The sequence below is a fragment of the Anser anser genome, assembly GCF_964211835.1.
Source record: "Anser anser genome assembly, chromosome: 7".
In the NCBI taxonomy this organism is placed as follows: domain Eukaryota; kingdom Metazoa; phylum Chordata; class Aves; order Anseriformes; family Anatidae; genus Anser; species Anser anser.
Window position 1 is genome coordinate 19,044,661 of NC_139727.1, and position 20,946 is coordinate 19,065,606.

At 41.1% G+C, this 20,946-nt stretch overlaps 1 protein-coding gene and 1 long non-coding RNA gene across 7 annotated transcripts in view; one reads left to right on the forward strand and one right to left on the reverse strand.

The window, feature by feature from the left end:
• Window positions 1-17,283, forward strand: part of LOC310902158 (uncharacterized protein) — a 34,261-nt gene extending 16,978 nt beyond the window's left edge. For all 6 annotated transcript variants that reach the window (XR_014586524.1, XR_014586525.1, XR_014586526.1 and 3 more), the window contains one exon: window positions 16,310-17,283. The gene's annotated coding sequence lies outside the window, so the exon portion shown is untranslated. The remainder of the gene's footprint in view (window positions 1-16,309) is intronic.
• The window catches only part of LOC310902159, a 32,351-nt gene extending 12,197 nt beyond the window's left edge, over window positions 1-20,154 (reverse strand). Inside the window, exons 1-2 of the long non-coding RNA XR_014586529.1 lie at window positions 18,405-20,154; window positions 13,662-13,716 (exon numbers count right to left, since the gene is read on the reverse strand). This is a non-coding gene — a long non-coding RNA (uncharacterized lncRNA). The remainder of the gene's footprint in view (window positions 1-13,661; window positions 13,717-18,404) is intronic.
• Window positions 20,155-20,946: the final 792 nt, after the last annotated feature.

Consider the following 20,946-nt stretch of genomic DNA (forward strand, 5'->3'; position numbering starts at 1 on the left):
CTGTAATCATCAGACTCTTGATTTATGTCACTTTGAATGTAGTTTCTTGTGCCGTCCTGCAGCACCATAACCACTGCAGTTTTCTCTCTTGATGTCTCTTGGGCATCTCTAGTGCTACTGCCCAAATTCTTCTGTCACTGCTGATTTCCAGTGCAACCTTTTTTAGTTTTTAAGGTTTTTGTACTTCAAGTTGTCTGTGATATAAGGCACTCTTTCATGTACTCCCAGTTGCCAGAAGGCCATGCTGCCATCCAGAGGGACCTTGGCAGGCTGGAGAGGTGAGCTGAGCAGAAGCTCATGATGTTCAACAAGAACAAGATGATACAGGGTCGGGAGCACCTTCTCTATACGGTCAGGCTGAGAGGGCTGGGACTTCATCCTGGAGAAAGGGAGGCTAGGTGGGGATCTCATCAATGCCTACAAATACCTAAATGAAGATTGCAAAGAGGATGGAGGCTGTTTTCAGTGGTGCCCAGTGACAGGACAAGAGGCAATGGGCACAAACTGGAACACAAGAGGTTCCATCTGAGCATCAGGAAGCACTTCTTTACTGCGTGGGTAATGGAGCGCTGGCACAGGTTGCCCAGAGAGGCGGTGGAGTCTCCCTCCTTGGAGGTATTCAAAAACCACCTGGATGTGGTCCTGGGCAACCAGCTCTGGGTGTCTCTGCTTGAGTAGGGGGGTTGGACCAGGTGACCCCCAGAGGTCCCTTCCAACCTCAGCCATTATGTGACTGGGTCTCTCTTTCCTGTGTGCATTTCAGGCTCTATTTTGAACTCCTCAAGTATGTCCATAGTGCTGTCCAGGACCACTTGTCACCTCCTTATCTTCCTGATATGACTGAAAAACAAACAAAAAACAGTTTACATAGTGTATTTCCTACAAATTTACCTTTCGGGCTACATTCAGTTTTTCTAAAATAGTGCGTATGAAAAGTTGTGCTGATGCATAATGGCTGAAAGTTTGGCCCATTTCTAGGTGAACACTGAGCAAACTTTATTGCAGAATGATGCAAGCATTTATAAGATGCTCCTTTTTATGAACAGTGGAAAGGCCAGAGATGACCTACTCTAAATAGAGACGGAACAGAAAGAAGACTATTCAGCTATGGGCTTTTTTTTTTTCTCATCTTTTCATCGCAGTTAATCTCTCTCGAAGGCAAAGGTGTTTCTGCAGAGCTGTCTGTAATTAGATGCTTGATCACTGCATGAATGTACATACAGCCAGTATTTCAGGACGTTACACCGGGGTAGATGCTGCAATTAGTTGCTGCTGTGCTTTGCTGCTTTGGCAGCTGCTGGGGACAGTTAGTGATGGCATTGCTCTAGGCTGGGAGGGAAGTGAGGGAAGAGGTTATTCCAGTAAGTGACTTGCCTCCTGTTTGTAGCTTGGCCCACTGCATCTTGCCAGACACACAGGCTCCTCCAAGTACTTTCACAATCATCTCTTGTCTCTTCAATTACCACTTCCTCCTCCCCCTGCCTCTCTCTTCCGTTTGACCTCCTAGTAATTCCTCCGGCGCTAGCTCAGGACGGTGCAGTAGGCTATACTACCCGTCCAATTAAAGATGTAAGTATGTGGCACGTTAGAAGTTACCTAACAAGCCCCTAAACTCCCCTTAAACGAGAGCCCGCTGTCTCATTGATCTTGCCCGACCCACTTTGAATCCCAAATTTTCATAGGCTGCAGTTAGCTGTCACAGCAATTACAGGTTTTTGGAACTCCGCTGTTGTTTGCTCGCTTTGTGCTGCCAGCCAGTAGTAGTAGGCTTATATGTCCAGATTTAGACACAGGCTGATTTCCCAGGTTCATATATTGCACTTGGGGTTTATTTTTAATTCATAAAGACCACTTGATGTAATGATCAGCAATCAAAGAATACACAATTATCACTCTTGCAAACTTTCCTGTGCCTCAGTAATTAAACCAACAAATTAGTTAAAGGCTCCAATGCGGAAGAAGATTGGTAGACTGTGGTCAAGACACACATTTACGGATTTTCCCTAAAGCTGCTTTTCTTGAGGAAGCTTTGATAAAGACCATATGATATCAATTATCATTAACTCTGTGTGGTTTCTCTGCATTTGGAGCTCTCAGACATTAGTAGACAGGAGCCCTGCGTTAAGTCTTTAATGTATAACTGGTATTTATGCTGCATAGCCTATTCTCATTTTGATTTGTCAGCTGACATTTGAAAGAGACGATTTAAGACAATTTATATGCACAGACTGTGGCCTGTTGTGCTGAGTGACACTTCCTCCTCTGATCTGATTTGACAGAGAGCTATTCCAACAGCAGCAACAACATATTTTAAGTGCCAGATTTTAAAACAAACATTTTAATTATATCTCATGTTCAGTTACTGCCCAAAAAAACTGAAGGATGTGTTTTGTTAAGGTGTCACTGCCTGAGCTTGACAACAAAATCAGCGTGATTTAATAAACTGACTTAAATCCTCTCTTCAGAGAACACACTCGTATAAAGTCCCTAAACATCAAAGTCTCTTGTCTTAGCTCTGTTCTACAGTCCGTCAGTGTGAGCCTTCCTTTACAGGCAGCAGAAGGAATTCAGCAAACATGTAGATGTGATTCATTCTTAAGATCTTCAAATATGTGGATGAGTCACTGATAAGTACATGTAAGTTGTGCTGACCAGATTTAGAGTGTAGCATCCAGCACTGGAAATTACAGGATGTAGTTGGGAACAGATGAGGGAGCCTGAAAACTCTTATAATTGAGGAAGTACATATGAAAATCTGTAGCAGGCTAGAAAGTTCATTTGACTGGAAAAACAAATGTGTACATAACTTATTTTACTGGGATTTACAGACGAGTTTGGGCCTGATAGCTCACAATTCCTCTTTGCTCCTTTTTCAGGTGGTGGTTTCCAACAGTTTGGGGGGGGGGGGGGAGGGGAAACACCCAGTTCTTAGCTCTTAAAATGTCCTAGTTCTGTAGCTGTTTGAAACTAGATTGGCAATATCGGCTTGTATTTTAGCTGAGCTTTATGCCCACATCTGATCCATTGGCTGTGAGATGGGCGGTTAGGGGACTGTAGCATCAAGGCAGATAACCAGGATGCAGAAATGTATGCCTTGAAAATTTTTTCTTGACCTTCTATTTATATGTCAAAGCCCTTGGGTTGCTTATTTGCTTCATATGCAAGAACAACACAATTTCAGGGAGAAGGAAGGGAAGGTTTGTGTTTGAACACGCCATGTGCTCTCAGGCCCTGTTCTTCAACCCAGACAGTGAAACACTGTGCAGAATTTTAGACCCTTCCTGGCAGATAAATCAACTTTTGACTCCCAAGAGAAATTTGGAGACTTCAAATGACATGTTTGTACATCACCTGAGTTAATTTGACTGACAGGTACATGAGGTTATCACATACTGCTACTTATCTTTCTGACTTAGCGCATCATTTTGGGGCAGGTCTACGTTACTGAGGCTTGTGATGTGTTTTACTTTTCTACTTAGGACTTTTCTTCTGTTTATCTAACACCTGCTTGGCTTTCTTTAAAGCTACCACAGTCAGTGTGAAACAGTACAGGTGTTTTTTTCAAGTGTCATAACATAAAACTTGTATGTGTTTTGCAGCTACAAAATGTGCAATAAAGCAGCCCGTTAAGCAGCCAAATTCCTGCTAGATGTAAGCACACAGCAGGGCTCCACCTGCACAGCAGGCCTGGACTTGACCTTGTGATTTTACACACTGATTCATCACAAGGATATTTGGCTGGGATGTTGCTGTAATCATAGTGTAATTGGAAAATCTTCTGATGTTCAATCACCTTTAACTACCTATTCTTGTATCTAGATATGAGCAAACATCTTCAAGGACAGCAATGGGAGGTTTCCCTTTGCTATGAAGAAATGTTAAGCAGGTTCCAATTTTTTCTCAGAAACTTTCAGAACTTTGGGGTTATTGGCTGTTACAATCAAAACTAATCAACAGCGTTATAAAAAGCCATCACCCTTTGTCTAGACATCATTTAAAGTAGCAGTGCCACCTAATGCTTACTCTTTTTCCACATTTTCAGTCTTTCTTTTCCCCAGTCACTTCTTAATGATTAATCCGAACAGCTCATAATCTCGATGCTCAGCTTGGGAGTTTGCATTTTAACTTAGTGTGCCCAGTATTTCTTGCTTAGCTGTTTAGACGTGCTTATCCTATACTGCTAATTTCTGAGACTTTCTCAACAAAAAGCAGTGAGAGCAATGCCAGGTACAGATTTATCTTTTCCTGTCTGTTTTTCTACAACCGGGTTTACACTGAATTAAATAGAAATGCAAAGCTTGTGAGAATCCTCTATTTCTGCTGCAAAACTCTAATTATCTCAGTATCCTCTTACCCTGGCATGACGTAAGCCTGTGGCACACAGCCTGAGCTTCATAGATTTCAGGTTTCTTTAGCAATCCCTGATAACGAAGCCTTGCTTTTTTTGCTTCAATTGTTGCTAATTTCAAACTTCAGATTATTTGCATTAAATTTAACATCCTCGTCTTCACATGGAGCACATAATGGGCTCATTATGAGACAAGAGTTTCATCCCTCAAAAGGAGTGGAATTCCAAAATGATGCTAAACTCAAGATGAGACTAAGATGAGTGGTGGATCTCAGGGTATCTTCAAAGAGTGACTGGCAATGTAGCATTAGAAGAAATTGAGAGAAGCAGAGGGAAGACAAAAAAAAATTCATCAGCCACTTGGAAACTGCTCTGTATTATAACAGCTGTGATGGGCAGCTCAGAGGAAAACACAGACAGGAGAGATGAAAATTTCCGCTGGCAATCTGAGAACAAGACAGTTTGGAATGCATGCCCGTGTTTAACAGAGGCTGGGCCCTGGCTTAAACATAGTCCTTGCTTAACCAAATCAAGCTAAGAAAAGCTTACAGTGCTCAAGACATGCAATTTCTGAGCATAGTTAGTATTGTAGTGAGAGCCACTAAAGAAACAGAAATTTAAATACTTCAGAGCAGCAGAAACTCCAGGTTATCATTGAGTAGTTTAGCTATTGAAAAGGATTTGAATTTATGGGAATAAATAATTTCCCATCAAAACTGTTCACGAATTACCTCAGTCTTCCGATTTTAATAGCAGATTAAGTCAGGAAAATGTTCTTGCATCAATCTAGCATTGCTACTGAGGCAGCAGCATTTAGTGATGCTAGGAATTACTTATATTTACTGGGGTACATCTTGACCATTTATTGAGCTTACAGTTAGATATTACTGTATTTTATTAATCTTCCTCAGCAAAATATGCTGGAATTATATTTGCTTGCCCTTTGTCTAGGCTTTTACCATTTACACAGAGCCATCTCCAGACTCAATATTATGCATGCAGAGTAAAGCCTTCAAAGCAGTACTCCCAATCTGCTGGGTTTAGGCAATGAAATTCAGATGGGTTACAGTGCCCACAATCTGCTAGGTTTAGGCAATGAAAGCCAAACAGGATATAGAAATTCATAGCAACTCCATCATCTCTGCTCCTTAAGCTAGAACCTATTGGGATATACGCTTCAGTGACCTTTGCTCACTTTTCAGGTTCTCATGAAACAGTGCTGAAAAGGATGGGGGAATTAGCTTTAAAAACTGTGTTAGTTACGTGGATTTAGCATCCTGATAGTGTGTGGTCCGGACGTGGACACTGGGATGCTAAAAATATGGTGCTGTTTTAAAGACGCCTGTATTATAGAAAACATGCCATCAGACTTCTAACTCGCATGGACCATCTTTCACTGCTTCACTGTGTGACTATATATTAGGACAGAGTCATGACAGGCAATTATGCTGTGTGTTTCACTGCACATACAGCTCTGCACAGCTTGCACTCTGGAAAAAACAACAACAAAAAATAAATAGCTTTGTTGTTTTTTAGAGAAATTATTATTTATATATATATATGTAAATATGAGGATTAATTAATCGATAATGTGATTACCATCTGAATAAGACCTAGGCACAAAGTCTCCAGTAGAGGGAGTGACCAAATTAAAAATCCAGTGTAAACTACTCTGAATTATATGTTGCTGGAAAACATTTTTATTCCCCAAGTGTGAGCAGCCTGGGAAGTGGGGAACTATCAGGAACACCAGGACAGTGTTTTACAGACCCTTGTGCATGAAGCTGCCAGTTACACACCTGCGTGAAAGCCAATGCAATTTCAAATAATGACATTAAAATATGTGAACAGCATTAAGAGCCTTTGCTTTCTGCAGTTCATGCACTGTGGCTGCTGACATCTATGTTGACTGCATTGCATTGCAATATTCAGTATGTCATATATAAGCATACATGGCATTGATTACACTACTTTTACCTTCAAAAGAAACCCAAAAATTCCATATTGTATCCTCAAAACCATAACGAAGCTGAATTCTAAATATAGGAGTGTTTCCTTCTCTTTCTAGAAAAATATCCTGATTAATCAAAATGATTAAAAGATTGTTTAGCCTTTAGGTAGCACTGGCAGGCAGTGCCTAAAACACCAGTAATGACAGCTTAGAGGTACCTGTTTATTTCCCTGGTGATTCCCTCTTCTCACTCTATCTCCTACAATCTCCTAGGCACATGTACCTAAAACAACTATCCTCTTGAGAGGCAGCTCAGAGAAACTAGCCAGGGTGATGATGAAACATAGAAAGCCCTTTCTCACTATACTTTGAGATGTGAGGGAAGGAATGTGCATTTGTAGTTTATTTATTTTTTAATAGTGTCTTTTTACATATTGCATGAGGACTCTTAACTGAGGTCTTTGTGTTGCAAGCCATCAGACAGTGGAGGTACAGTTTCAGAAGCCTCTCCATAGAGGTTCACTGAACAGAAGGTTGCCCTATTTAATACAAAAATGTAGTATCCTAATATAAAAAGTAGCATCTATCTAAAAATTTTATGAGGAAAGCAGTGTTTGGGGATGCTAAGGAAATGGTGCACTTGAGAGAGGAATAAAGGGAGTGTGAGGGAGAAGAAAAATGAACTCTATCTAGAAAAGAACTGCCAGCATTTAGTGTAAATATAGTTTTTGATAGAGAACTAGCTTTTAAAAAGATCCATTACCTTTGTGCCTTGTTGCAGCTTTTGAGTGTAGGGTTTTTTTGTTTGGTTGGTTTTGTGTTTTTTTTTTCTACCCTAGCTAAACTGTGTGTAAAGTAGTAGTCCCATTTCGGGTGAATTTTTAAGTTCTATAAACTTCATAATTGTAGCACACAAACACTTTTTTCCCAAAGACAAACAATGTAATATCCTCTGGGGAAAACAAGAGGTCTCCAAGTTTAGAAAACAGGCTGGAGTGATCATTAGTGAAGCACAATTTCATGGCAGGAAGTCGGCTTGGATCCCGTCTATGTATCCCAGACATTTTATGGTCTGGATACAGAAAGCTCATATGGTGAATGTTGGGGTTTTTAACAGCCATATTTTGGGCCCATAAAATAACCAACTACAACAGTTAATTTTCACCCACACACCCAAATTGCTAGTTGGTATCACAATTTCAGTCCCCTGACACCCCTTACACAAACATACACTATCACCACCAAAAAAAGTAAAACCAGGAGGGTAGTCTTTGGGGATTACAATGGAAGTTAAAAAAATCACACACACAATACACACAAAAACGAGCAGCAGATGACTGATTATACCTTCCAGCAAGTCACAGGAGGAAACAGTTTACAGAATGCATTGCCTCACAGCTCTTCCATCTCTCCATCACCTCCCTGTCCTTTTCCTTTCTTTTCTGGTCTGGTCTCTGTCGTCCTCCTTTCATAAGCTGTTGTAGCCCAGAGCAGAATCAGCAACTTCCAAGAGTACCAGCAACTTTAAAATTTCCTTCCACCCTTTCAAAAATGGATCCATGTGTTTAAGCAGAAAATACAACAGATAGGTTGCTACTGTGTTGTCTTGCGTTGTGAGAAAATGTAAGCAGGCAGCTAGGTTATCATCTGCTCATCCTAACGAGCACTTAGCCCTACTTAGGACACTGCTATGCCTCAGAAGAAAGAGAAATGCTGATTCTCTACTTTATCAGAAAATGAACAAGATGAACAAGCTAAGCTGTGAAACACATTAAAAACTTGTTGGTCATTCAGTTCAATAGGAAAAAAAAAAAAAAGGAATGAACAAGTAAGATAGAGATTTCTCCTTAAGCTCTCTGTAGGATTTGGCTCCAAAATCCCATTAGAAATTACTTAGAAGTAAGCCCCAAGTCCTAGAGGTAGTTTTGAAAAGCTTGGTTAGCATAAGTTTATTTTTGACAGAGATGTGAGTTAATGCGTAAATATGTGTCTTGAAATAGGACTCTCTTGTTAGGAAGAAAGATGTAGGCGATCAGGGATGCGTGGTTAATGACATCATTTAGAGGGAGAGGTATTGTTTGATTAATTGTATTTAGCTACTCAGTAACTTAAATTGGGTTCAGATTAAAATGGAGTGATTTTGTCGTGCATACCTAGGAAGACACTTAATGAGATGTATGAAATGTCAGGCTAAGTATCATGAATGGGGATTCTGGCTCAGCAGGTTCAAAAACAAGGAATTATTCACAATGGACTTGAAGCTTGCATATTTATAGACCAATCCTGCATTTGCAAAATGAGTTATGTAGATTTAAGAGGCCCTTTCTCTTAGGTCCTGAGCACTTTCAATGGGAAAATTATAACACACATACATAGTTCAAACAATTCTAGAAATTGGAAAAAGTAGCTGTAAAACTGATTTTAAAATGGTCAAGACACACCAGCCAGCCACATCACCTTCCTGCCTGCCTCATCTAATCAATCTTGCCCAAACATACGATACGGACTGTAACATATTGCATCTCCTCTTACTGTGTTCGGCCTGGTCATCTTCTTCCACCCAGCTAAGCTGGAGGGGAGATCAGCACACAGCTTGTAAACATACTTCTTTGGCAGTCTGCATGGGAGAGGTGGTATTTTTCTTTAAGCCACTTCCTAGGTATTTCTCCCCTCAAATTGCTTCCATTACATCGTTTCATAGTTTCTCATAAAAAGGAAGACTGCTTCCTTAGGGCTTTCCTGGGCAGAGGATATGTGAGAGAAGCTGTAATCCTCTTGACCTTTCCCTGCTGGACGATGTTTCATCCTGTTGAGGGACTTAAATCATGTTTCCAGGGTGGAACCTGCCCATGCCACACACTTCAGCATTCAGAGCTGGTCTCTCCTGCTACCTCGCTTTGTGATCCTATAGCATCCTTCACTTGGGAGGCCCCAGCTTCACCTTCCACACTAGTTCTTTACAGAACTTTGGCCTAGTTTCCAGTTTCCTAGTTTATTCTCTTGCTTAGTTTGTATCTGCCTATAGACTTCCAGCCTCAGTCTAGGTCTCCAGCTGTCTGAGCTAAGCCCTAACAGGATCATAGAATGGTTTGGGTTGGAAGGGACGTTAAAGATTATCTGGTTCCAACTAGATCAGGTTGCTCAAAGCCCCATCCAGCCTAGCCTTAAACGTTTCTCTCCCTCGTGGGATGCACAGCAGCAGCTCACGACAGCACCCTGGCCTACAGGCTCTCTTGCTAAAAATAATACATATATTACAGGTACAACTGCTGCTGGTGAATCAGGGATGGGAGGGGATTTATGGCTCCCTCACTGTCAGCTCTTTGATCTACTTTTTATTTTTGAAGTACAGGTAATTTGGCCAACAAAAGCTGCTGCTCAAGAACATTTGAGAAACACCATCTCAGACTGATGTGCCTTGCCAGATGTGCTCAGCAAATGACTTTCCCTGGTGCTATTTTAAAAGTCTTTAGTAGAGTTGTGCAATTCACACTAATTCTGAAGAAGTCTCTTGGAACATGCCAAAGATAAAGAGTGCATTTTCCAGACTGCAACATTTTCCAGGTAATTTGGGTTATAAGAAAACAGTTACCTGATCACCTCCAATCTGAGTTCAAACAGAATATGGTACACCAGATCTTAAAATGGGACAGCTTTGTGTGGTATGATAAATGACTTTACAGATGCATGGAAATTCAAAATTTAAATCCATTTTTCAAGCATGTTGGAGAGAGTAGTGAAAAATAGCTTTACACCCCACTCATCAAGGTTATGGCATACACTTATTATGTAAAGTGTGATTTATCTGCTGTCTTGCATATATTCCTTTGGGGCCTGAGATCCAGGTTTAAGAGAGAGGAGAGCTGAAATGTTGTTGTCTGAGAGAGTGTTCTATTTTTTGAAATGCGATATATATAGCAGATTTCAGCTGTAAATATGTAACAATAGCAACAACACTTGAGCTGTTCACACCATTGTGGAAAACAGAAAACTTCTGCCATTTATCACTCAGCTTGAACCAATACTTTTACATTTCAGAGTCTTGGTTCGGAGCAAGCATTTTCTGGCTTTAATTTTCAAAGATTTTATTTTATTTCTGATCAAAGCGATACAAAATGAGCCACACTGAACTTAGCCAATGTATCACTACTAAAACTGGTTTCCAGATAGCTCATTTTCATTTTCTGTAAATCAAATTACAATGGTTAGTCTTATTGTGTGGTTTGCATGATTGCAAGAGAATTTAAAAGCAAACTTCAACACTCAGCAAATTCATGGAAATCCAATGACAAACTTACTGAGCTAAATGCAGCTAGAGAATGTTGAACATGGGAGACTTCAGTCTAACACAGCATAGCTGGCAGTCTTAGTTTCATGATTCATCTTAATAATTACCATGGAAAATTAGGAGTTTTAATCCGCCTGTAAAGGGCACCTTCCCAGCATATGAAGTTCTCTTCTAAAGCAGTATCAGTTAATACAACAGGGTGAAATCTCAACCGCACTGGGGAATCACTAAAATACTGGCTCAGGTCAGCGTGTGCTACCATGCAGAAGGAAAAGTTTTGGACTTGCGTTGCAGTTATATGGAGAAGTCCTATGAGCCTTGAGAGTTGCTAATATTGGTTGGAGTAAATTTTTAAATTTTTAAATATTCCTCCGATGCATCTTTGTTCTAAATGTAAAGCTCTAACTTAAACTCGGAGGGCTGTAGTCTGCCATGAACTCTCTGCATGTTATCTTACATGTGTTAAGTGGCAAAAGCAGAAGGCTTGCTTACATCAGCCTAAATGAAAGTAATTTAGGTTGAATGTTTGGCTGATGCTTCAGTTTCAATGTCCACAAAACGGTGTATGCAAATGGCTGCTTGCAAATTCAGAGCTCTCCCAAATGCACAAGGCATACGTTTTTTGTATGGGCAGTACTGTGGATTGTCTCAATTACCAGTTCCAAAATTCCCACTAAAACTGTGCTAAAAATTGTTTCTTAGAATTAAAGCAAAGGCTTCAACCTTGCAGTGCTTTTAAAAGGCAATCCTACATGTAATCCACAAGGTAACTTGGACATAGCCTCAGATATGAATTTTAATTAGTTTTCCTTCTCATATATGGGCAGTATCCTAACTAACACTCTGCATATGTATTCATTCCATCAGGTTGGATTCAGCTGGAGGAGTGTTTACAATTATTTTAAGCAACCATATTTTACCCTTTCATAGGCTGGGACTGTAGCATGAAAAGGATGTTAAACCCTGCTTTAAAACAAAGCATTACATGGTTGCTGCTATTTGTCCCAGAGCTCTTTGCACACCTTTTTCTACCAAAATCACTTCTTTTAAAAAGAGAGGATAAAGACTTCTTGGAGAGTACGGAAAATAAGTTAACCCTGATCGGAGTACAGCCTTTGCAACAGTTTTAATCCCTGAAGTGCAAGAGCAGACAGCAGCTCTAGCTGAGGAATGTGTTTCTAAGCCTACGAAATGCAGAGGAGTGAGGCTGCAGTGGCTCCCACATCGGACAGGAGGCAGTGGATTGTGCTGACCTGGCAGAGGAGCTTGTTGCAGACATGGGAGATGTGTGCAGAGAACCAGGGAGAGTGAAACTCGCTTGGCTGGAGGCAGCCAGCCGGTTGTTTGCAACCTTTAGGTCAGGAAACAAAGCGGAGTGCCAAAAGTTGGAAGGGCAGCGCAGGGAAAGGCTGGTGCTAGAATTGCTGGTTGTGTTTTTTGAGGCCTTCAGCACTGGGGACAGTCGGAAGCAGAGGCTGGAAAGGATGGTTTGAGGCACTGACTCACTATGGCTGTCCTTACAAAATGTTCAGCTGACATTTAGCAGTTGTGAACTTCTTGAGCTTCCTAAACCCCGTTGGTCGAAGTTTTACTGACACTGGGGAGAAACAGCAAACCTGGATGGAAACCACTCACTCAGTGACATTTACTTCTCTGCAGTAGTTTAGAAGCCTGCTTGTCCAGCCAGCACCAAAATCGTGGCACACATTTTAGTTACTGGTGTGCAGAACTCCATTTTTCTTAATGTGAGTGGGAGAAGTTGTGATTCGGTGAGTGGTACCAGACAGCATTTTTCCCTTGCTGCAGGCGGATGACTGCGAGTCTCTCCAATCCTGTTGTTCCCAGTATGTACCACAGGGAGCAACCTAATCTGCAGTTGGCTCCTTGTTGAGTGTAAAGCTCAATCTAACAAAGTTTTAACAAATAACCTTCAAGGAGAATTGCTGGATCAAGCAGGCTCTTCTGCCTGCTTACGCCTCCCCTCTTCTCACACTCTTCATCCTACTGCTCATCCCTGCATGACTACCCTGAAAACTAACCTATTTTCTTTTTCTGGACAATTATTTGACCAGATGGGTTCCCTATGCTGACAGTAAACAGTGAAACTTCTTGTGTAGGGCTTTGCATGGGGCTGGGAAAGAGACATTGCTTTAGCAGTTTTGCTGACAAATGTCTTACACTGGTCTACACAGCATGACCTGGGGGACCAACTAGCACAGGGGTGCCTGCTGGTGACTCCCTGGGTCTCTTATGTGCAAGAGAAGGTCTGCAGGGCAGTGAGAAACATTTTTTGAACTTTTCCCAGTATGTAGGCTGTACCACTTCAGAACTGTCAGAACTAAAAACACTAAAGGGAAAAAAACCCTCCCTTTTTATAGCCTACTGTCTCGTTGAAAGTGATTTATGAAATGAAGCTTCCTGCCCACCCAGTGCACAGAACAAATACAGACAGTGCTTTGAAATAACTACAGTACTATGCTATTTTCAGTAATATTTAGCTCAGACTTAGCCAAGAAAGCCCACTAAGCTTAGCAGACAGACATAAAAAGAAACACTCTTTTTGCATTTTTTTGTGTGTGCGCGCATCTATTTTAGGTTTTACTCCTCTTTTCACCAGTTGTATTGCCAACTATCAGTGTAGCAAAGTCTCAGCTCGGGAAAATGCTTTAAGCCCACTTCTCATTCAAGTAACAGCTCTTGAGCACACACCCAATTTTAAGTACCTTAATAAATATAAGCATGTGCTTGAATTGAAATACTCCTATCTCTTGTAGTGAAACTACTTGAGTTCATTCTCTTGAAGCCGTGGAAAATCTTGTGGTCCATTTGCCTGCGTGATTTGACTGTGTTTAGTGTACGTGTGTTTAGGAAGTACCCTTTCAGTGACTAGCATCACAAGATTTTTACCTGTCAGCTGGCATCAGGAATACAGTTAAGGAGGAAGCTTGAGTTAACACTCTCTTGGCCAATCACCACACTTTCTTTACACCCATTTCTTCTCTATCTGCAAATTGTGAGCTGTTACTTGTTTTCACAATTACATTTAGGAGAAAATAAGATGAAAACTGGCCTACCAGGTAATTTTGAAGGTTTATCAGGTCCATTTATCCTGCGTTTGTCAGTGAGAGCCTAGGGAATAATGTAAAAATCAGATCGAGCATACAGTGATACTTCTTCAAAATACTCTTCCATTTTCCCCAGCAATTTGGAAGTTGAATGATTTCTTAAGCTTGTAAAAAAATATCATCTAATGCCTTTGAATGCATGCAGAACTCAAGCAACCATATTGTCCTTCAGCAGAGATTTCACAGGGCCACAGTCTGACAGAGCATCTCCTTGACTTGTTTTGAACCTCCCATCTTCATGTTTTGCATTACGCTGCCTGGCTCTTGTGCTATGAGACAGCAGATTACAGTTCCCCTTTTTCTCTGTGCTACCCAGAAAGTCACAGTGTTTGTCCTGTCCTCCCAGGTATTTATCTTCCTTACGAGGAGTTCCCCCTTTCCACAGGGAAACTTTCTCACTTGGGTAGTTCTGTTTGCACCAGTGAAGATGCTTGCAGGAGTGAGTCTGGCACAGACCACAGCATTAATCAAAACCAAGAGAGCTGTGCTTTGTTTGGGGCACTGTCTGTAGTGAAGATTTCTGTCTGGTTCTGGATATCTGGATCCTTGTAATTCAGTGTTTTTTGTAACTCTGGGAAAGAGGATCTTCTGCTACTTGGGCTTCTACTCTGCAACTTGTGGGATACACATGCCTTTTGGTTTCAGACTGCTCCATCATTATAGTATCCTCTCACACAAACCCATGAAATATTGATAGAACTTACAAGCTTATATCAAAGTTTCCTACCCTCCCCTTTGCTCCATTTTCTAATTTTCCTGGTTCAACTTGTCTTTGTTACTCTGACCAAGCTCTGGTATCTATCTCACTGATGAAAGAGACGTCAGTGGTGCAAGACTATCTAGAAATCTCATCGTGTTCAAAACACACTAAGAAAGGTCTCTCTTCTTGGTGTTCCCACGCTGTTAACACGTGGTTTTCTTATTGTGGTTTACTTTATAGATCAAAACCATGTGCTGTATTAGGAAATGCTATGGAAGGTCCGTTTCTCATGATAGTTTATCAGATGAGATCCTTTAGAACATACATTAAATATACATCAAACAATATCTGTATTTTATTTCACTATCTCATTTTAAGAGAATGGTAAGAAAGCACCAGCAGTGATAAGGACTTGGACCTTGTGTCTGTGCTCCCATGTATGCAGATGTACTCCCCTACCCAAGTAGATCTCCAAAGAAATCTTATGAAAGGACCTTTTAAAATGAGAAGTAACATGTCTTTTTAGTTTAATGATGTATAACTCAGTTGCATGGTAGTCAGATAAAAAAATGCTGAGACTCCACTAGATATAAAAGTATTATTTAATCTACATCCTACCCATGACAGCACGTCTGCTTATTCTTTCATTGCCAACTAGGGTAAACTTTTTGATTATTTTTTTTAATTTGAAACCCTTTGGGGATATTTGTGTCTTACAGTCCTAAGACCTGAGATAGAATATGTCTTTCAACATTCTAAGAAACAGACTAAAAAAATCAAAAGCAGTAGTTGCATGCTCTGCAGAAGATCCCAGGTGAAATGGAATGTTTCGTTCTCAGCCCAAGAGTTATTAAAAATAGTTCCTTATCAAAGAGTAGGATACTGACTTGCAGACTTTCTGATGCAGCATTACTCAGTCAGGCATGCTGCTCCTTTTATATATCTGTTTTTCTTTCTTCTCCTAATTCAGGAGAGACTTCGACCCAGCACTTTCTGTCATGCATTAGTAACTCTGAAAACATGTTTACTTAAGTACAAAACCACATTAGCTCAGCATTATTGTATGCCTCAAACACATAAATTACAATATATTGTGGGGTGGGAACTTTGATCAAGAAAAGCCCACACTGAATTAACTTGGAGGTGGGCAGGAGGGTTGGAACACTAAATATTCCTTGTCTCCTTTTGCCCTCATCCCTACAATTCTCACTGCCAGTCAGTCTTTCAAATTGCTTGCTATGTCTGCACTGCAGGCTACAAGAAATAAAGCAGTAGCACTCCTAGGAAGATCATGCTATTTCACGGTTCTGACCTCTTTCACTAACATCCACTGCCATACACAAAATCTCAAGTGGCACTTGTAGCAAATTCTCCCTTGTTTTCCCCAACATTTTATCTCTCACCCTAATAGCACTGGGGTTCTGGAATAGTATTTTTCCTTCCCAAAGACGCTTTTCTATATAGAGAGACACCCCCCCAAATGAATAAATAAATGAAAAACCATTACAACCAGTAACTTGCAGCTAAGGTTTTGTTTTGTTTTGTTTTTCTCCAGAGGATCTGTACTACGATTTTTGCCCTATATCAGTATTTCAGGAATCTTGTACAGTAGTAGGTAGAGACCATTGCCAAGGCTGCCACCAGAGGTGCCAAGTGCCTGCATACGTGGTCCAGACTGCTCGAGCTGACCTTCCCTCCTGCTCCTTGCAGGACAGCCTCTGGATGGGAGTAGGTAGGGCTGAGAAACACAAACAGCATGTTTCTTTCATACAGACCCAATACATTTGACCCAGTATGAAATGTCTTGCAGGTTAACAAATCTAGGAAGCATGATTTTTTTTTTCCACCAAGTGATAGAACGATTCTTTTCAAATCCTTTTTTTCTTTTTTCTGGCAGCTCTGTTCGTCCCTTTTTGGAGGACCTGTTGACTGTCATTATATGCTGCACTGAAAGAACTAGTAAGTGGCTGCTCTCAAGTTGATTGCATTGCCATCGATGCTAGAAAGCATGCAAGAAATAGCTTCACTGCCTGGATGTGATTTAAAGATTGAGGAACAAGTATCACTTCCATCGAAGCTGGAAGAAATTTTGCTCCTGATGTAGATGGAAGGAGAAATCAGTTCTCTTGTATTTGAAGTGTGATTTGGTTGATTAGGCAACATTATACGCTGTTAATCATTTAAGTAAAAGATTCTTCTTGTGTCAAGTGTTTGATTTTTTTTATTTAGTATGTTTGTAAGCATAGAATACTAAAGCCATAAAGTTTGAGAAACTTTATACTCAAAGGGAGTAACTTGCTTCTCTATTTATATATATACACCCATACAGAGCATTTCATGATAGTTTGACTCTGATATTAGCATGTTTTCCACATTATTCATCACTTGTTTTTTGCAAGTTAGAACATACTCCAAGCCGTAGGCTGCATCTGGTGCTGTACGTGTTTAAACACCATGTACAATAAGAAATTGATACTGCTGTTGTATGCAACTTTGTGCTTTTAAAGGGTTTGGATCATGTAAATAAGTGATGGGTGTCTTGTCCAGCAGTCCACCCTTGCTGTGAAAATCCTGAAAAAAACGAACAAAAAAAACCTTTCCTTCGGTTTAGTCTGTTCTTGTTAAAAAAAAAAAAAAGTGTTTTACAAGAAGCACAAAATCTAGCAATATGGGAAAGCAGAGGGTAAGTATAAGGACTTTCTGTACTAGTGCTCATCAGAGATCACCTGCCTTTCCTTGTTACTTCTGCTCTACAATCTGTAGTTTGATTTCAATAATGTAAGGTACTTTAAGCAATTAAATGTTTTTGACAGTTTAGAGAGATTATCACTAGATAGCCTCAATACGTCCCTAGATGTCACCTAAATTAAAGGTGTCATTTCTCTAGCTCAAGAAGCCTTATTCTCCGTTGGACCCAAAAGTAATGAAAGAACGATGGATTCATTGCAACTCCACAGGGTCAGTGCAACGTACCAGCACATAATGAGTTACAGTGTTTCGGCAGTCCTACAGAATATCAGGTATGGGCATTTGGCAGCCTGCTACCCCATATGCTACTCCACGCCATCATATCTAATGTGAGGGCATCAGCAGGGAGGGAAGGGACAGCTTTTGTACTTGCTTTAACACATTTGTGGTGAAATGTCAAGAAAACATGAAAGTTTTCCTGATGTCCCCCTATGTATTACAAGCTCCACCGAATATACCATGGACTTACACAAGAAGTGAGCTGAAAATATAGCTCAGTTGAAGCCCAAGGAACTTTTTTATTTCAAATAAAGAAAATACTATGTTTGTTATGTGTATGCAAATTAACATTAAAGAAACATATAAGTTCTACAATATCTGCAAGAAACTGTCGAGGCATGTTCAAATATTTCATATGCTACACACTGTATTTCCGTGTTCCTCAAGGCTGTCCTGAGAATTGATAATTATAGTTCATGAGCTAATTCAGAGCAGTTACAGGAATTACAAGTAGTGAAGCTGCCATTAATTTATCTTATTTAATATAACCAAGAAGTAGACAAGGGATTTAAATGGTTCTTTAAGTGCCATGCCACTTTATGACTGTCATGTTGTTATACACATTACAAAAAGGAAAAAAGGAACCAGAGGATTTAAGAAGGAAGTCTGTATTGTTATTTCCAACACTAAAGGTAGCTACCTGTATTTGCTTAGGAGCATTACCTAGTTTACCTTTTCTCAGATCAGAAAGACAACAATTAGTCGATTTATGGTCGTTGCAAATATTACAGCCCACGGAACAAGTGGCCATGACAACTCTTTCTCATTTTTAGAGAAAATTTCAAGACAGTACTGCTGTTGGATTTCTACTTGCTTCTACAGACACCCTTCTCTAAGCCTGCTAATGCATTTGGAATTAATTATTGGTACAGCAATACAGCTCTTTTAATGCACAATTAGATTTCTAGGGTTTAATTGACATCTACAGAAAGCAGCTAGAAGCACAAGTTTATGCAACAACTTACAGTTCACTATGTAGATGATCCATGTTCAGCTCCATCGACAAGAACTTGCCTTGTGCATTCACAGGCTCCCATTACAATATGTAGCTCTAAATCTAAGACGACACACTCCCAGCGATTCATCACAAGAACAGCAGGATTCCCAAATCAGAGCTCAGGTATCACACTTACTATGCATAAACTTACTGAAAGGAGTTTGCCAGAACCAAGTAGAACAGTGTCTGCTGTCAACTGCTGTCAGAGATTACTACTATGAGTCCAGACAGGGCTTTGCTTTGACCTGAAAAGGTACAGGACTAACTGGGCTCACATACAATCTGCTTTGACATTTTTCTCATTAAAGCTAAAAGCATCTTTAGGAGTCCCCTTTGAAACATACAAAAATGCCCCGCTCACATCAGCAGCCCATCAGAGTGCAGTGGACATTGGAGGTCCTCCTTATGGCACATGCACAAGCCTGGCCACATATAAGGTCCATCCACAGTATCTGGGGAGATGCATTCATTGATCACAAAGTTGTCTGGCCCCTTTTTGAACCTCTTGATGCTGTATCTCTTCACCTCCCGTGGCAGCAAGTCCTAGAAGTTTGGTAATTGTCTTGCAGTGTAAACTGAGCTGTGGTTTCATAAAGCTGTCAGTGCTGGTTAGCTCTTGGATGTTTTCAGAGCTCAACATTAGGTGAGTAGGCTTTTTTTAATTAAAAAAAGAAAAATGTTTCACGACTAAATTCATCCTCCTCCTTCCAGGTTCAGGAGCTCCACTACACCTGTTAGGTGTACCTTCACCCCTTCCCTTAATACCTTAATTCCTGTCCTCCTCAGGCACTGGAGGCAGTCTGATCTGCCACCCCTGTTCATTGTGGTTGTGCTACTCCTACCTGCTCCAGGCTTTCCATGGCTTGCTGGACATCAGAGACATCTTAGTATCAAGCCTAAAGCAGAAGCCCTGATCCTGGCAGCTTCTTACCAAGGGACACCTCCACAGCCATCCCACATTGCCAACGGCCAGCTTGTTGTCCCCTGCCCCAATTATCCCCTGCCATAAAGCCCTCCTCCCTGCCAATCCCTCAAAACAAACTGACACAAAAAAGCCCCCAGAGTGCTGATAATCACCCTTTTATTCTCTCCTGGGTTCAAGGCCATCCCACCCTCTCATGGGATGAACGCATCAGGTGCCACAGCCTCCACTCCCTGATGAAATAATCAGAGCAAACTCAGCTGCACCCTGCAAAGTCCCATGTGCTCACCTGGCCCATGGCCAGAGCCACCTGCGCTTCTCACACATCCCACGCTCCCAGCACCCTGTGTTTAGTGACTCTTCTTGTACCCTTGGAAACTCACTTTGCTGTGCCTCTGTCTGCCTGCATTGCATGAAAGCCGTGCAGTTGTGTCCTTTGTGGAGTTAATCTATAAAATCCCTTCCGTTTCCACTACTGGGGCCCCTACAGTGCACCTAGCTTTTCCTGGGGGGTCTGGCTGTGGCACATGAGCAGGCACAGCCCAGGCTGTGGCAGCCATGGTGGGACACCAGTGCCCTCCTTCATTCCCCACATAACACCCTGGGCAATATTTATCAGCAGATGCTGTTGAGTCACAAGGACCTCTACTAAGACAAATCACTGATGATAAGTAGTCACATTCCATTGGCTGTCACATTCACTTGATGCTTGCTGATTTTTTTTTTAATATCTTTTAATAAAATGTAAGCCAAACAAGAGCTTCACATCACTGCCTCTGCAACCGTGTGTTTGCATCACAGGCTGACGAGGCGACCATCAGTTCATGGTGCCTGCACACACGTGAGGCCACCAACCCGCTGAGAACAAAGGGTAGACAGAGCTGACATGAACACATGCCTGTCTTCTCTGACATAGACTTTTCTTCTATCTGATGGCTTTCATATCATCTTGAAAAGAGCAGATGAGGCTAGAGAAGCTGTCAAGTGATCTCAGCTTGCTTAGCACCTTTCAGACACTTGCTTGACTGATAATACACAATGCCTTGGGCTAATCAATACAGATGCAGGTGCTAGTCCCCACCTTTTTCCTGAATTTCCTTGTCTCTGAACTCTATGTATTTATATAGGCTATACACACTATGCTAAGATTGAGCTGTAGTGTGCCAGGACTGCAAACCTGCTGTGAATTTGAGCAGCACCTGCTTGACACCTGGTCAGAGTGATAGACCAGAGCCTTAAGTACAATAGGGAAAAAAAAAATAGCTCCTAGAAAGACGTGGTGCTAAAAGAAAATCAAGAGAAAGATCAAATAAAGTGCAGACTCCAAATGCTCTCTCTGTTAAGGTCCACCCGTCTCACCCTATTTCATTCTAGCAGTGCCATCAGTAAATTTTCGCTTTGCAAATACAGCTGTAGCAGGTTTGTTTAACAACTGCACAGCTTTGGGCAGCAGCTCCATCACTGAACACTGCCAGGTATTATACAGATGGAGAGACCACAGATGCCTTACCCCAAATATTTACAGCCTGGAGGACAGATCTGTGCCACTAAACATACTGAAGAGAGCTGGCATGGTAGCGGAAGCACT